This window comes from Oncorhynchus tshawytscha, unplaced genomic scaffold (assembly GCF_018296145.1).
Source record: "Oncorhynchus tshawytscha isolate Ot180627B unplaced genomic scaffold, Otsh_v2.0 Un_contig_3732_pilon_pilon, whole genome shotgun sequence".
NCBI classification, from domain to species: Eukaryota; Metazoa; Chordata; class Actinopteri; order Salmoniformes; family Salmonidae; genus Oncorhynchus; species Oncorhynchus tshawytscha.
The window spans coordinates 83,852-102,866 of record NW_024609360.1 but is presented as its reverse complement, the minus strand read 5'-3'; the positions used below and the strand labels follow the sequence as shown (position 1 = coordinate 102,866).

Below are 19,015 nucleotides of genomic sequence, written 5' to 3'. Positions count from 1 at the left end.
AATCACGGCCGATTGTGATACAGCCTGGATTCGAACCAGGGTGTCTGTAATGACGCCTCAAGCACTGAGATGCAGTGCCTCAACATGTGTCAACATATTACACCCTGACCTGTAGCCAATATATCAATGTATTACAGTCTGGCCTGTAACCAATATATCAATGTATTACAGTCTGACCTGTAACCAATATATCAATGTATTACAGTCTGACCTGTAACCAATATATCAAAGTATTACAGTCTGACCTGTAGCCAATATATCAACGTATTACAGTCTGACCTGTAACCAATATATCAACGTATTACAGTCTGACCTGTAACCAATATATCAATGTATTACAGTCTGACCTGTAACCAATATATCAACGTATTACAGTCTGACCTGTAACCAATATATCAATGTATTACAGTCTGGCCTGTAACCAATATATCAACATATTACAGTCTGACCTGTAACCAATATATCAATATATTACACTCTGACCTGTAACCAATATATCAATGTATTACAGCCTGACCTGTAACCAATATATCAATGTATTACAGTCTGACCTGTAACCAATATATCAACGTATTACAGTCTGACCTGTAACCAATATATCAATGTATTACAGTCTGACCTGTAACCAATATATCAACGTATTACAGTCTGACCTGTAACCAATATATTAACGTATTACAGTCTGACCTGTAACCAATATATCAATGTATTACAGTCTGACCTGTAACCAATATATCAATGTATTACAGTCTGACCTGTAACCAATATATCAACGTATATCAACCTGACCTGTAAAAACAATGTTATAGATTTGCTTTTGAACACTGCTTTGACTACTCTCTCAAACACTGGTAGTTGTATTTTCATCTGAGCAAATGGCAATGTGTTGATAACATAGTAGCAATGTTCATACCTAAAAGGTGCGGTATCCACCTGTAACCTGTATGGAAAAGCATAAAACCATTCCCGCCCACGCGTTCATAGGTGACGGGTATGCATCACATACAGGGAGAAATCAACAGGCACCCCCCTCCTTTACTGCGGATCAGTTTTCCTGTGCTGACTGACTGCTGGAAGGAATTAGCGCCAGTGGGCGTCGCCGAATCTCATCATTTGACTTTCCCATTTGTGTGTGTGTGGAGCGTACTGGGGCATAACCTACCTGTCCGAGGAAGAGAGAGAACATACCAGAGAACTCAGAAAGACGCCTCACCTCTCCCCAACGGGATATCTTCACAGAGAGAAGCACAAGAAGAGACAGGTGTTTACGGGAGAAGAATCCGAGTCGTCCCGCTGGCAAAATGTTCAAGAAAAAACCCGGGAAGAGCGTGACCATCACGCAAACGAAAAAGTCAGTGGTTGTTTCTATGGTGAAAGTTTTCTTGGTGGTTATAGATATCAAATCATCAAATCAAATGTATTTATATAGCCCTTCGTACATCAGCTGATATACGAATGTCAGGTAGTCCTGGGGCTCAGGTCAGATAGCCAGTTGTAACTTTGTAATCACTGTGCAAGTTTCTTTTAATGTCGCATTAGGAAAGATAAAGTGAAGTTGGACGTTTGACAAAGTGACAACACTGTCAGTATGCTTCAGGATTATATTTATGATCGTTTATGATAATGCGTATTTTATAATTTGACGACACTTCTGGGACATTGTAGTACTATGTAATACAATAAATTAAGCCACGTTGCATGGGGGGTTAAGTCATATTCCAAAGTTTATACAACTCTGGAAAATGGCTTATAATGATATTGTTTTGTGTAGCCTTAGTTTATACACTTGAACGTCCTTTTAATTTGGCCAGAGGGCGTGGCTGTATGTTAGTGGCAGTAACTGGTTTGATAACTTTGGCTTTCGGGGTAGAGTGAGAGAATACACGGTGACTTCAACCCAGCCCTGTTCAACTACTTTTCACTTAAGGAAAGTATTGACCTCACTTTTGCCGAAATATAGTCAAATATCAGGCTACTGTATCGGCAAAAAGAAAGAAATTGAACCCAGTCGTGTCTTTGTTCATATAAACAATATAAATCCCTATATAATTATACAGTGAGGTGTTTAACCATGCACTCCTACCTGTGAATAGTGTAATTAGTGACGAGCTGCCCCCCCAAAAAAATCTCCAAATATTTATCAACATTTTCAACTGTCACTTTTCACTCTCACTTCAGGAACTTGCTATACTGGATCTTCTCTGGGGCAGTCAGTGTATGCATCCCACACCGCACACTATACCCCTATGGGCCCTGGTCTAAAGTAGTGCTCTATATAGGGAACAGAGCCCTATGGGCCCTGGTCAAAAGTAGTGCTCTATGTAGGGATCAGAGCACCATGGGCCCTGGTCAAAAGTAGTGCACTATATAGGGATCAGAGCCCTATGGGCCCTGGTCTAAAGTAGTGCACTATATAGGGATCAGAGCCCTATGGGCCCTGGTCAAAAGTAGTGCACTAATTAGGGAATACAGCCCTATGGGCTCTGGTCAAAAGTAGTGCACTAATTAGGGAATAGGGTGCCCATTTGAGACGCATACGTCCCGGAGCCATACATTACATATATAACCATTGGAAACAGATTTGCTAGCTAACCTCTCATGTTCCAAGCCAAAGGAGTGTTGTTATTACTAGGTGGCCCTGACTCTATCCTGCCCTCCTCCTCCCTCCTCCTCCCCCTCCTACTCTCACTTGACGAGTGACAACCTGCATGCTCTGTGCTCTCTCTGTTCAGAGACACTAACTACAACCCAAATTAAACCCTATATAGTGCACTACTTTTGACCAGGGTGCATAGGGCTCTGATCCCTATATAGTGCACTACTTTTGACTAGAGCCCTATGGCCAATTGCACCCTATTCCCTAATTAGTGCACTACTTTTGACTAGAGCCCTATGGCCAATGGCACCCTATTCCCTAATTAGTGCACTACTTTTGACCAGAGCCCTATGGGAATAGGGAGCCGTTTGGGACAAAGCCTTAATGGGAGGCTCATCATTGACTTCAGTAAAGAAGGGAATGTATCGTGTCTGATATCGAAGGAAAGGCCGAGGAAGCTGCTTGAAACTGTTTCTAGCTAGTGAATGAGGCTTTCATGTTTCAACGTATGAGTCAGACACAATGTTGGAATAATGAAAACCACACACATTGTGTGGGCGTGCGTGTGCGTGCTTGCATGCATGTGTGTGGGTGTGGGCGTGTTTAATTTATGTGTAGGGTTGCAAAATTCCTGAAACTCTGAATATATTCCCTGATTTTCCTGAAATGCTGGTTGTAGGATTAATGGAATCAAGAGGGAATCTGGAGTCCTCCAACCAGGATTTTTAGAAAATGCATCACAACGTCTGGCTGCAGTTATTTAATGTTGGTCAACACATCACAACTTCCAGGGGGCAGTGATTTAATCAGAGTTATTGGTGGTCTTAAGGGTATTCAATAGGTCTAGTGAACAGATCAGGGTTATTGGTGGTCTTAAGGGTATTCAATAGGTCTAGTGAACAGATCAGGGTTATTGGTGGTCTTAAGGGTATTCAATAGGTCTAGTGAACAGATCAGGGTTATTAGTGGTCTTAAGTGGTCTTAAGGGTATTCAATAGGTCTAGTGAACAGATCAGGGTTATTGGTGGTCTCCTCAGAGATTTGCAGATAGGAGACACATGTCTGCTGTAGTACTCCTATCAGCTGGAGGCCAGTGAACAGTGATGATCTACTGTATGTAGTGTGGCTGTATTCTGTAACGCTGTGGACGTTTCAACTTTCTGAACCCTAGATAGAATGGACACATGGGCCCAGTTCCATTTAGGTTCCTAGTATCTTCCCTTAGCTCCTACTCCTTCACAGATCTATTAATTAATACTAGAGGGCCTAGGGACCCTAATGGATCTGATCTGGGCCTTTGTTTTTGGGAAGTTCATATTTGAAGGAGTTGGTTGTCTAGGAAGGGTTTGTCTGATCTGGGCCTTGGTTGCTGGGAAGTTCATCTGGATCTCATCCCTCCCACCATACCCTCAGCGACTCATAGTTACCTTCTGGTTACAATTTGTCCCTCTCCTTGGAAATACTTTACTCCTTATTCGGAGTGATGTGTGTCCAACACTCCTATAGACAGACTAGAAATCACTGGCCACTTTGATAATGTTTACATATCTTGCATTACTCATCTCATATGTATATATTGTATTCTATACTATTCTACTGTATCTTAGTCCATGCATTACTCATCTCATGTGTATATACTGTATTCTATACTATTCTACTGTATCTTAGTCCATATCTGGCATTACTCATCTCATGTGTATATATTGTATTCTATACTATTCTACTGTATCTTAGTCACTTTAATGTTTACATATCTGGCATTACTCATCTCATATGTATATATTGTATTCTATACTCTTCTACTGTATTTTAGTCCATGCATTACTCATCTCATATGTATATATTGTATTCTATTCTAATGTATCTTAGTCCATGCATTACTCATCTCATATGTATATACTGTATTCTATTCTACTGTATTTTAGTCCATGCATTACTCATCTCATATGTATATATTGTATTTTATACTCTTCTACTGTATATTAGTCCATGCATTACTCATCTCATATGTATATACTGTATTCTATTCTACTGTATCTTAGTCCATGCATTACCCATCTCATATGTATATACTGTATTCTATTCTACTGTATCTTAGTCCATGCATTACTCATCTCATGTGTATATACTGTATTCTATATTATTCTACTGTATCTTAGTCCATGCATTACTCATCTCATATGTAGATACTGTATTCTATTCTACTGTATCTTAGTCCATGTATTACTCATCTCATGTGTATATACTGTATTCTATATTATTCTACTGTATCTTAGTCCATGCATTACTCATCTCATGTGTATATACTGTATTCTATATTATTCTACTGTATCTTAGTCCATGCATTACTCATCTCATGTGTATATACTGTATTCTATATTATTCTACTGTATCTTAGTCCATGCATTACTCATCTCATGTGTATATACTGTATTCTATATTATTCTACTGTATCTTAGTCCATGCATTACTCATCTCATGTGTATATACTGTATTCTATACTATTCTACTGTATCTTAGTCCATGCATTACTCATCTCATGTGTATATACTGTATTCTATATTATTCTACTGTATCTTAGTCCATGCATTACTCATCTCATGTGTATATACTGTATTCTATATTATTCTACTGTATCTTAGTCCATGCATTACTCATCTCATGTGTATATACTGTATTCTATATTATTCTACTGTATCTTAGTCCATGCATTACTCATCTCATGTGTATATACTGTATTCTATACTATTCTACTGTATCTTAGTCCATGCATTACTCATCTCATGTGTATATACTGTATTCTATATTATTCTACTGTATCTTAGTCCATGCATTACTCATCTCATGTGTATATACTGTATTCTATATTATTCTACTGTATCTTAGTCCATGCATTACTCATCTCATGTGTATATACTGTATTCTATATTATTCTACTGTATCTTAGTCCATGCATTACTCATCTCATGTGTATATACTGTATTCTATATTATTCTACTGTATCTTAGTCCATGCCAGAGACACTCCTCCATCCACCCCCACTCCTCCATCCACCTCCACTCCTCCATCCACCCCCACTCCTCCATCCACCTCCACTCCTCCATCCACCCCCACTCCTCCATCCACCTCCACTCCTCCATCCACCTCCACTCCTCCATCCACCTCCACTCCTCCATCCACCTCCACTCCTCCATCCTCCCCCACTCCTCCATCCTCCCCCTCCTCCATCCCTCGTCCACCCCCACTCCTCCTCCACCCCCACTCCTCCATCCCTCGTCCACCCCCACTCCTCCATCCCTCATCCACCCCCACTCCTCCATCCACCCGACTCCTCCGTCCCTCATCCACCCCCACTCCTCCATCCCTCATCCACCCCCACTCCTCCATCCACTCCTCCATCCACCCCCACTCCTCCATCCACCCCCACTTCTCCATCCACCCGCACTCCTCCATCCACCTCCACTCCTCCATCCACCCCCACTCCTCCATCCACCTCCACTCCTCCATCCACTCCTCCGTCCACCCCACTCCTCCATCCACCCCCACTCCTCCACCCATCCTCCATCCCTCTTACATCCCTCCCCACTCCTCCATCCACCCCCCCACTCCTCCATCCCTTCCCCATCCACCCCCACTCCTCCACCCCTCATGTCATTTTGCCCCAGTTGGAACCAGGGGCATCATGGCATTTTGCCCCAGTTGGAACCAGGGGCATCATGGCATTTTGCCCCAGTTGGAGCCAGGGGCATCATGGCATTTTGCCCCAGTTGGAGCCAATGCCAGTTTCACAAGAATCCAGCCGTTTGTCAGTGGTTGAAAACACCCAGACTCTTTGCACAGTGTGCCATGCAATCCCGCTGACTTTGAGTAGATATGGCAAGGACTATAATTTATGATTTAATTCAAATGTCAAGCCGGGGCATGGAAACCTCAACATATGATTTAATCAAACTATGAATGCCTTGAAAGGTCACATAAGCAAACAGTTGTACATTTCTGATATTAGAACACCTGTCTACTAATGCTATACATATCTGGGTGGCAGCGTAGCCTAGTGGTTAGAGCGTTGGACTAGTAACCGAAAGGTTGCAAGTTCAAATCCCGAGCTGACAAGGTCGTTCTGCCCCTGAACAAGGCAGTTAACGTCCCCATCCACTCCTCCATCCACCCCCACTCCTCCATCCACCCCCATTCCTCCATCCACCCCCATTCCTCCATCCACGTCCCTACAACTAGTTCTGTCCTCAGCAGGACATCACAGCCAGGATCAACACTGTGCCACAACTAGTTCTGTCCTCAGCAGGACATCACAACCAGGATCAACACTGTGCCACAACTAGTTCTGTCCTCAGCAGGACATCATAACCAGGATCAACACTGTTTGTTCCTAGGCCGTCATTGAAAATAAGAATTTGTTCTTAACTGACTTGCCTAGTAAAAATAAATAAAAAATAAAAATCTATTACTTTCTAGTACTGTCTATTTCTACGTGCCTGAAGCTGGATACTGGGTTTCTGCTCAAGTCCATACAACAGTGAGATCTTATTCAGATAGGCTGATTTATCACGTAGCAGCTCTGGGTTCAAATCCTTTCATATCCTCTTTCTGGGCTTGATTGAGCTTGCCTGGCGCAATGGATCCAATAGAATATGAAACTGTCACAAACGACCCAACCCTGTTCATCTGGCACCCCGGGCAGGCAAAAGCAAACGCTGAAAGTGTTTCAAGTATTTTGAAAAGCATTTGAACCCAAGTCTGCTAAGTGATAAATCAACCTGTCTGAATAAGACCACACCATTATATAGTCTTGATCAGAACCCCAGTCCAATACCCAGCTTCAGGCACGTAGAAATAGACACTACTATCGATAGATGTGTATAACCAACAGGTGTTCTAATATCAAACAATATAAAACTCGTACTCTTCAATGCACTCATCACCTCATCACTTCAGGCTGCGGGTTATTTAAAGATCATTCTCTGTTACATAAAGGAGAATAGAACCTGTTGGGCCAGTTCTGTAGGAGGAGAAGAAGAAGCACCTTCTGGAGATGACAGACTACAACAATACTCTACAACTAGTTCTGTCCTCAGGAGGACATCATAACCAGGATCAACACTGTGCCACAACTAGTTATGTCCTCAGGAGGACATCACAACCAGGATCAACACTGTGCTACAACTAGTTCTGTCCTCAGGAGGACATCACAACCAGGATCAACACTGTGCTACAACTAGTTCTGTCCTCAGGAGGACATCACAACCAGGATCAACACTGTGCTACAACTAGTTCTGTCCTCAGCAGGACATCACAACCAGGATCAACACTGTGCTACAACTAGTTCTGTCCTCAGCAGGACATCACAACCAGGATCAACACTGTGCTACAACTAGTTCTGTCCTCAGGAGGACATCATAACCAGGATCAACACTGTGCTACAACTAGTTCTGTCCTCAGGAGGACATCATAACCAGGATCAACACTGTGCTACAACTAGTTCTGTCCTCAGGAGGACATCATAACCAGGATCAAGGAGAGTGGAATTGGCAAGTGGTACCGGAGTGCCAAGTCTAGGACAAAAAGGCTTCTCAACAGTTTTTACCCCCAAGCCATAAGACTCCTGAACAGGTTGAATGACTATTTGCATTGTGTGCCCCCCCAACCCCTATTTTATGCTGCTGTTACTCTCTGTTGATCATATATGCTTAGTCACTTAGTCATTTATCTACATACTACCTCAAATAGCCCAACTAACCGGTGCATTGTGTCCAACCACCCACCACCCGCCAATCTCTCTTTTACGCTACTGCTACTCTCTGTTCATCATATTTGCATAGTCACTTTAACCATATCTACATACTACCTCAATCAGCCTGACTAACCGGGGCCTGTATATAGCCTCTACTGTATATAGCCTCTACTGTAAATAGACTCTCTACTGTGTATCGCCTCACTACTGTATATAGACTCTCTACTGTATATCGCCTCACTACTGTATATAGCCTCTCTACTGTATATCGCCTCTCTACTGTATATAGCCTCTCTACTGTATATAGCCTCTCTACTGTTATAGCCTCTCTACTGTATATAGCCTCTCTACTGTATATAGCCTCTCTACTGTATATAGCCTCTCTACTGTATATAGCCTCTCTACTGTTATAGCCTCTCTACTGTATATAGCCTCTCTACTGTATATAGCCTCTCTACTGTATATAGCCTCTCTACTTTATATAGCCTCTCTACTGTTATAGCCTCTCTACTGTTATAGCCTCTCTACTGTATATAGCCTCTCTACTGTATATAGCCTCTCTACTGTATATAGCCTCTCTACTGTATATCGCCTCTCTACTGTATATAGCCTCTCTACTCTATATAGCCTCTCTACTGTTATAGCCTCTCTACTGTATATAGCCTCTCTACTGTATATAGCCTCTCTACTGTTATAGCCTCTCTACTGTATATAGCCTCTCTACTGTATATAGCCTCTCTACTGTATATAGCCTCTACTGTATATAGCCTCTCTACTGTTATCATTCACTGTTCCTTACTTTTCCTTACTTATCTGTTGTTCACCTAATACCTATTTTCTTTACTTAGAAATTGCCTGTTGGTTAGAGCCTGTTGTAAGTCAGCATTTCACTGTAAGGTCTACCTACACCTGTGGTATTCGGCGTACGTGACAAATAAAGTTTGATTTGATTTATGTGCCATCAGAATGTGGTTTACTGGTTGATGGCACTTCACCAACTCCTCCATCAATGACAGCAGGCTCCCATGAGAGAGGAGTGAGTCACGAACTGGACTGCTTCCAATGACAAGATGAATGTATGCTGTTGAGTCCAATCATGTTTCATCATGTCTTCTCTTCAATAGAGGTGTGTGTGTGTGTGTGTGTGTGTGTGTGTGTGTGTGTGTGTGTGTGTGTGTGTGTGTGTGTGTGTGTGTGTGTGTGGTAGAGGTCGACCGACTATGATTTTTCAACACCGACACAGATTATTGGGGGACCAAAAAAGCCGATACCGATTAATCTGACTATTTTTTAAATTTTTTAAAAATGTATTTGTAATAATGACAATTACAACAATACTGAATGAACACTTTTTTAGCTTAATATAATACATCATTAAAATTAATTTAGCCTCAAATAAATAATGAAACATGTTCAATTTGGTTTAAATAATGCAAAAACAAAGTGTTGGAGAAGAAAGTAAAAGTATATTATGTGCCATGTAAGAAAGCTAATGTTTAAGTTCCTTGCTCAGAACATGAGAATATATGAAAGCTGATGGTTCCTTTTAACTTGAGTCTTCAATATTCCCAGGTAACAAGTTTTAGGTTATAGTTATTATAGGAATTATAGTATTACTATTTAATTATTATACTATTTCTCTCTATACAATGTGTATTTCATAAGCCTTTGACTATTGGATGTTCTTATAGGCACTTTAGTATTGCCAGTGTAACAGTATAGCTTCTGTCCCTCTCCTCGCTCCTACCTGGGCTCGAACCAGGAACACATCGACAACAGCCACCCTCGAAGCAGCATTACCCATGCAGAGCAAGGGGAACAACTACACCAAGTCTCAGAGCGAGTGACGTTTGAAACGCTATTAGCGCACACCCAGCTAACTAGCTAGCCATTTCACTTCAGTTACACCAGCCTAATCTCGGGAGTTGATAGGCTTGAACTCATAAACAGCTCAATGCTTTAAGCACAGCAAAGAGCTGCTGGCAAATGCAGGAAAGTGCTGTTTGAATGAATGCTTACGAGCCTGCTGCTGCCTACCACCGCTCAGTCAGACTGCTATATCAAATCATAGACTTAATTATAATATAATAAATGCAGAAATACAAGCCTTTAGTCATTAAAATGGTCGAATCCAAAAACTCATTTAGAAAACAAATCGTTTATTCTTTCAGTGAAATACGGAACCGTTCTGTATTTTATCTAACGGGTGGCATCCCCAAGTCTAAATATTGCTGTTACATTGTACAACCTTCAATGTTATGTCATAATTATGTACAATTCTGGTGAATTAATTACGGTCTTTTGTTAGGAATAAATGGACTTCATACAGTTCTCAACGAGCCAGGCGGCCCAAACTGCTGCATGTACCCTGACTCTGTTGCACAGAACGCAAGAGAAATCACACAATTTCCCTAGTTATAAGAAATTCATGTTAGCAGGCTATATTAACTAAATATGCAGGTTTAATAATATATACTTGTGTATTGATTTTAAAGAAAGGCATTGATGTTTATGGTTAGGTACATTGGTGCAACGACAGCGCTTTTTTCGCAAATGCGCTTGTTAAATCATCACCCGTTTGGCGAAGTAGGCTGTGATTCAATGAAACATTAACAGGCACAGCATCGATTATATGCAACGCAGGACACGCTACATAACTACACATGATTGATGATGTTACTAGTTTAACTAGTGATTATGTTAATATTGATTGTTTTTTATAAGATAAGTTTAATGCTAGCTGGCAACTTACCTTGGCTTCTTGCTGCCCTCACGTAACAGCTAGTCAGCCTGCCACGCAGTCTCCTCATGGAGTGCAATGTAAGACAGGTGGTTAGAGCGTTGGACTAGTAACCGGAAGATTGCAAACACGAATCGGCCATTCCGATTAATCGGTCGACCTCTAGTGTGAAGTATTGTATGAAAAGCAAAGATGATTTATAGTAGCTTATTTGCATGTACAGTATGATCTAAGAACCGTGTCGCAGAAGGAACGTTGGGTGTTCTGGAATGTCTCCTGTCTGCATGGTGTTCTGAACAGAGCTCAGGGGTTAGTGTGATGGGCTGGGTGTTCTGGAATGTCTCCTGTCTGCATGGTGTTCTGAACAGTGTTCTGGACAGAGCTTAGGGGTTGGAAGATCAGCAGGTGTTCCATTTTAAACTCACAGGTAAACAGACTGGAGACACGTTTTCTGATGCACAAAGCTTTTTATAGAAAACACTTCTAATATTAGCCGGGGTATCAGTCTGTCTCTGCTTTAGTAATCTAGTTGCTGTTGTTGTTGGGCAAGGAAAAGATGGTAGCATTGATGAGTGAAGAATAGTAATGTACTTAGTGCCCAAGCTATATACTGTAGTCTCTTGTTGCCTCCACTGCAGTACTTCTAGGTTATATGAGCCAATGTGTTTTATTTAATGAATTACACTGAGTATGAACAAAGGTGTGTTTTAATGTCAATGTTTTCCACAGCACTATGCAAACAGTATGTCAGATTAGACAATGGTGTTACTGTCCTGGTCTGGCGATGGGCCTGATTTACAGGCCTCTACTGATAGCTTCAGCAACATTTCTCTTACCATGGGGTAGATGTCAATAGTCTCCCTTCATCTGTACAGATCTGACCCGGTGAGATCAGAATCCTGCACAAGATCACTGACAGGAAGAAAGATGGTGGATGTCTCATGGAATACTCATGCACCTGTCTAATGCTTTCACATCGGGGTAGATAAAGGAGAGGAGACAAGGAGAGGAAGCTTCTAGACTATTGAAATGAAGGAGAGGAGATGAGGAAGCTACTAGACTATTGAGATTAAGGAGAGGAGAGGAGATGAGGAAGCCACTAGACTAATGAGATGAAGGAGAGGAGATGAGGAGAGGAAGCTACTAGACTATTGAGATGAAGGATAGGAGATGAGGAGAGGAAGCTACTAGACTATTGAGATGAAGGAGAGGAGATGAGGAGAGGAAGCTACTAGACTATTGAGATGAAGGAGAGGAGATGAGGAGAGGAAGCTACTAGACTATTGAGATGAAGGAGAGGAGATGAGGAGAGGAAGCTACTAGACTATTGAGATGAAGGAGAGGAGATGAGGAGAGGAAGCTACTAGACTATTGAGATGAAGGAGAGGAGATGAGGAGAGGAAGCTACTAGAATATTGAGATTGAGGAGAGGAAGCTACTAGACTATTGAGATGAAGGAGAAGAGATGAGGAGAGGAAGCTACTAGACTATTGAGATGACGAGGAGAGGAAGCTACTAGACTATTGAGATGAAGGAGAGGAGATGAGGAGAGGAAGCTACTAGACTATTGAGATGACGAGGAGAGGAAGCTACTAGACTATTGAGATGAAGAGATGAGGAGAGGAAGCTACTAGACTATTGAGATGAAGGAGAGGAGACGAGGAAGCTATTAGTCTATTGGATGAAGGAGATGAAGCTACTAGACTATTGAGATGAAGGAGAGAAGATGAGGAGAGGAAGCTACTAGACTATTGAGATGAAGGAGAGGAGATGAGGAGAGGAAGCTACTAGACTATTGAGATGAAGGGGAGATGACGAGGAGAGGAAGCTACTAGACTATTGAGATGAAGGAGAGGAGATGAGGAGAGGAAGCTACTAGACTATTGAGATGAAGGAGAGGAGACGAGGAAGCTATTAGTCTATTGGATGAAGGAGAGGAGACGAGGAAGCTATTAGTCTATTGGATGAAGGAGAGGAGATGAGGAAGTTATTAGTCTATTGGATGAAGGAGAGGAAACTACTAGACTATTGAGATGAAGGAGAGGAGATGAGGAAGCTATTGGTCTATTTTAATGAAGGAGAGGAAACTACTAGACTATTGAGATGACGAGGAGAGGAAGCTACTAGACTATTGAGATGAAGGAGAGGAGATGAGGAGAGGAAGCTACTAGACTATTGAGATGAAGGAGAGGAGATGAGGAAGCTATTAGTCTATTGGATGAAGGAGAGGAAACTACTAGACTATTGAGATGACGAGGAGAGGAAGCTACTAGACTATTGAGATGATGAGGAGAGGAAGCTACTAGACTATTGAGATGAAGGAGAGGAGATGAGGAAGCTATTAGTCTATTGGATGAAGGAGAGGAAGCTACTAGACTATTGAGATGCAGCCCATGTCATCTGACCCGTGGGAGATGTGCAGCAGGGAGCTTTCAGGTTCATTCAGGGTTAGCAGACACGGCAGGCAGACGGTGAAGTGGACGGCAAGGCAAGTGCACTTCATTCAGTCACTCATCTGATTACCTCCCTAATGACAGCTACCATTTTAAGCATCCCTGCTGAAGAGCTGTGTTAATCCTGACTGAGTCTGTTACTAAGATGAAGACTGGAGCTTAGTTACTGACTGGATCCATCTTTCATTCATAACAGTCTGAAGAGTTGATTTATCCCTCAGTCGACGTTAGCATGTCAAAGTTAACATTTTTTGTTCAAGTTTAAAGCTACAGTCCCCGATTGGGGAAAGCATCAACGTAGGGTCCTGTTTACTAGTGTAGGCCCACATTATGAGGCCCGGTTTTAATGTTCTGTTGCTCAAGTCCATTTTGTACTCGGTACAGAACGCACAGATGGTCTCTAAAGGTTTTCAGAGAGATACGGTCACTGCAGACTCTTTCCTTTGAAAGGCATCGTTCACCCAACTGAACTATCCCTGTAACCTAAGAGTGGTCTTTCTGTAACAGAACTCATCAGATGGTCTGATGTAGAACTAACTGGTGTCTTCTCCCCTGAGAGGGTCTGTATGTAGAACTAACTGGTGTCTTCTCCCCTGAGAGGGTCTGTATGTAGAACTAACTGGTGTCTTCTCCCCTGAGAGGGTCTGTATGTAGAACTAACTGGTGTCTTCTCCCCTGAGAGGGTCTGTATGTAGAACTAACTGGTGTCTTCTCCCCTGAGAGGGTCTGTATGTAGAACTAACTGGTGTCTTCTCCCCTGAGAGGGTCTGTATGTAGAACTAACTGGTGTCTTCTCCCCTTAGAGGGTCTGTATGTAGAACTAACTGGTGTCTTCTCCCCTGAGAGGGTCTGTATGTAGAACTAACTGGTGTCTTCTCCCCTGAGAGGGTCTGTATGTAGAACTAACTGGTGTCTTCTCCCCTGAGAGGGTCTGCATGTAGAACTAACTGGTGTCTTCTCCCCTGAGAGGGTCTGTATGTAGAACTAACTGGTGTCTTCTCCCTGAGAGGGTCTGTATGTAGAACTAACTGGTGTCTGTATGTAGAACTAACTGGTGTCATCTCCCTGAGAGGGTCTGTATGTAGAACTAACTGGTGTCATCTCCCTGAGAGGGTCTGTATGTAGAACTAACTGGTGTCTTCTCCCCTGAGAGGGTCTGTATGTAGAACTAACTGGTGTCTTCTCCCTGAGAGGGTCTGTATGTAGAACTAACTGGTGTCTTCTCCCCTTAGAGGGTCTGTATGTAGAACTAACTGGTGTCTTCTCCCCTGAGAGGGTCTGTATGTAGAACTAACTGGTGTCTTCTCCCCTGAGAGGGTCTGTATGTAGAACTAACTGGTGTCTTCTCCCCTGAGAGGGTCTGTATGGGGGGGGGGGTCACACTGTTCCCCATCATCCTTAGCAAACACAGCTGATTTAAACTAATTGCGTTCTAAACTGAAGATCATGATTAGTTGATTACTGGAGTCAGGTGTGTTAGCTGGGGCCAAAGTGTGACACCAATCAGACCCCAGAGGACTGGAGATGTCCATCCCAGGTCTAGAAGAACGCTTTAATGAATAAGTCATATATGTTTTTTGACCTTGCAATGACAGTCATATATGGTTGTTTTGACCTTCTTCGGTTGAATGCAATGACAGTCATATATGGTTGTTTTGACCTTCTTCGGTTGAATGCAATGACAGTCATATGTGGTTGTTTTGACCTACTTTGGTTGAATGCAATGACAGTCATATGTGGTTGTTTTGACCTATTTCGGTTGAATGCAATGACAGTCATATATGGTTGTTTTGACCTACTTTGGTTGAATGCAATGACAGTCATATGTGGTTGTTTTGACCTACTTCGGTTGAATGCAATGACAGTCATATATGGTTGTTTTGACCTATTTCGGTTGATCGCAATGAATGTAAGTCGCTCTGTATAAGTTCAATGACTAAAAATGTAACTGTTGTCACCTCCTCATTCCAGGGCGCCCTCCTCTGAGCTGTCTGCACTGATTGAGAAGCTGCAGAAGAACGCTGACAAGGTGGAGAAGCTCATCCTTGAGACGGAGCAGAACCTCAACAAGGTAAAGAACCGCATCACACAGAACCTCATAGAACCGTTTAGAACATCATAAAACCACACAGAACTGGATAGAATCTCAAAGATCATCATATAACATCGTAGAACCTCATAGAACTGCGTGGAACCGCATAGAACCTCAGAACTACATAGAACCTCAAAGAAACACACAGAAATTCATAGAACGTCACAGAACCTTCTGATACCTTTTCTGATACCTTTTGATAATGCAACAACAACAACATCCTATTGGTGGCTCTGGCAGACTGTTTGCCTTATCCTAATTGGCTCTGTGTGGTTCTCAATGTCTTTGACAATATCATATGAAAACCTTTGACTGCTCTGTGTTGTATCAGGATGTGAGTAAGATCAACGAGGGCAAGCAGCCTCTGTACCAGGACGACACCAACAAGCGCATCCTAAGCTCTCTGGAGCTGCTGCAAGGCCTGGATGAGGACGCCGTTGACGCAAAACGCCTGCAGCACCCCCAGGCTGAGATGATTGAGCAGGAGTGAGTTATATTATCTAGTAGATATACACTACACTAGATATACCTACTGTACCTGCAGCACCCCCAGGCTGAGATGATAGATCAGGAGTTATATTATCTAGTAGATATACACTACACTAGATATACCTACTGTACCTGCAGCACCACCAGGCTGAGATGATAGATCAGGAGTTATATTATCTAGTAGATATACACTACACTAGATATACCTACTGTACCTGCAGCACCACCAGGTTGAGATGATAGATCAGGAGTTATATTATATAGTAGATATACACTACACTAGATATACCTACTGTACCTGCAGCACCACCAGGCTGAGATGATAGAACAGGAGTTATATTATATAGTAGATATGTACCTGCAGCACCGCCAGGCTGAGATGATAGAGCAGGAGTTATATTATACAGTAGATATGTACCTATTGTACCTGCAGCACCCCCAGGCTGAGATGATTGAGCAGGAGCTATATTATATAGTAGATATGTAGCACCACCAGGCTGAGATGATAGAGCAAGAGTTATATTATATAGTAGATATGTACCTATTGTACCTGCAGCACCCCCAGGCTGAGATGATAGAGCAGGAGTTATATTATACAGTAGATATGTACCTATTGTACCTGCAGCACCCCCAGGCTGAGATGATTGAGCAGGAGCTATATTATATAGTAGATATGTACCTGCAGCACCGCCAGGCTGAGATGATAGAGCAGGAGTTATATTATACAGTAGATATGTACCTATTGTACCTGCAGCACCCCCAGGCTGAGATGATTGAGCAGGAGCTATATTATATAGTAGATATGTAGCACCGCCAGGCTGAGATGATAGAGCAAGAGTTATATTATATAGTAGATATGTACCTATTGTACCTGCAGCACCCCCAGGCTGAGATGATTGAGCAGGAGTTATATTATATAGTAGATATGTAGCACAGCCAGGCTGAGATGATCGAGCAGGAGTTATATTATATAGTAGATATGTACCTGCAGCACCGCCAGGCTGAGATGATAGAGCAGGAGTTATATTATATAGTAGATATGTACCTGCAGCACCCCCAGGCTGAGATGATTGAGCAGGAGTGAGTTATTTTATATAGTAGATATACACTACACTAGATATACCTACTGTACCTGCAGCACCACCAGGCTGAGATGATAGAGCAGGAGTTATATTATATAGTAGATATGTACCTGCAGCACCGCCAGGCTGAGATGATAGAGCAGGAGTTATATTATATAGTAGATATGTACCTGCAGCACCCCAGGCTGAGATGATTGAGCAGGAGTGAGTTATTTTATATAGTAGATATACACTACACTGATATACACTGTACCTGCAGCACCACCAGGCTGAGATGATAGAGCAGGAGTTATATTATATAGTAGATATGTAGCACCACCAGGCTGAGATGATAGAGCAGAAGTTATATTATATAGTAGATATGTACCTGCAGCACCGCCAGGCTGAGATGATAGAGCAGGAGTTATATTATATAGTAGATATGTACCTGCAGCACCACCAGGCTGAGATGATAGAGCAGGAGTTATATTATATAGTAGATATGTACCTGCAGCACCGACAGGCTGAGATGATTGAGCAGGACCTATATTATATAGTAGATATGTAGCACCGCCAGGCTGAGATGATAGATCAGGAGTGAGTTATATAGTAGATGTAATACACTGATACACTTAAGCAATAAGGCACAAGGGAGTGTGGTATATGGTCTGATGTACCACGACTGTCAGCCAATCAGCATTCAGGGCTGGAACCACCCAGTTTATAATAGATATTATACCCTCTTTAGCCCGACCCTGAGCTCCACTCACTCCACTGTTGAGTTTTAACTAACCCTGTGTCGTCACCCTGTGTCGTCACCCTGTGTCGTCACCCTGTGTCGTCACCCTGTGTCGTCACCCTGTGTCGTCACCCTGTGTCCTCACCCTGTGTCCTCACCCTGTGTCCTCACCCTGTGTCCTCACCCTGTGTCCTCACCCTGTGTCGTCTCCTCCAGTATGAAGCAGCTGAGAGTGAGACTAAGGAAGCTGAGAGAGGACCACGACCGCATCTACCACCTGACCCGTTCTGAGGGCCTGCCGAGCGTCAACTGGGGCAGGATCATAGAGGAGAAACAGGTGAGGGGAACACACACACACAGGCTTGGATATGTGTACACACAGTTTACGCACACAGTAACATAAACGTCATGTCTTTCTTCTTCCGACCAGGGCAACCTGAGCAACAAGAGTTTTGGTCAGGACCTGCCCACCATAGAGAACGAGGTGGAGGAACACAACATCTTTCACAGTGAGGTGGAGGCCCTGGCCCCTCACATCTCAGCCAGCGACGACAAGGTAGGAGTAACAACCAGTGTAGAAACGACCTGATACGTTGTGTTTTATACTCAGTCATTTACTAGTCTCCTATCCAGGAAGATAACCATGGCTTTATTTATAGCCCACATACCTGACAGCAACAACAGCAACCACTCTGAAAGTTCCAGTTATGAGTAAACAAACAGGCATATATTGTACTGAATGATTGTCAACAATGACTCATTACTCACAAAACAAACAGACATATATATTGTACTGAATGATTGTCAACAATGACTCATTACTCACAAAACAAACAGACATATATATTGTACTGAATGATTGTCAACAATGACTCATTACTCACAAAACAAACAGACATATATATTGTACTGAATGATTGTCAACAATGACTCATTACTCAGAAAACAGACACATATATTGTACAATGATTGTCAGACTTTACTCACAAATCAAACCTTCTCACGTCACATTCAAATGTAGTTATTTAGTGGAGTGTCTGCTCCAGAGGGACCTTCAATAACGTTGTTTAAATAACCAGGCGTTTCAGACAGCGAA

The 19,015-nt window shown here is 42.5% G+C and overlaps 1 pseudogene; it reads left to right on the top strand.

Annotated features, from left to right (window-relative positions):
• The first annotated feature begins 1,140 nt into the window (after positions 1-1,140).
• Positions 1,141-19,015, top strand: part of LOC121844652 — a 51,260-nt pseudogene continuing 33,385 nt past the window's right edge.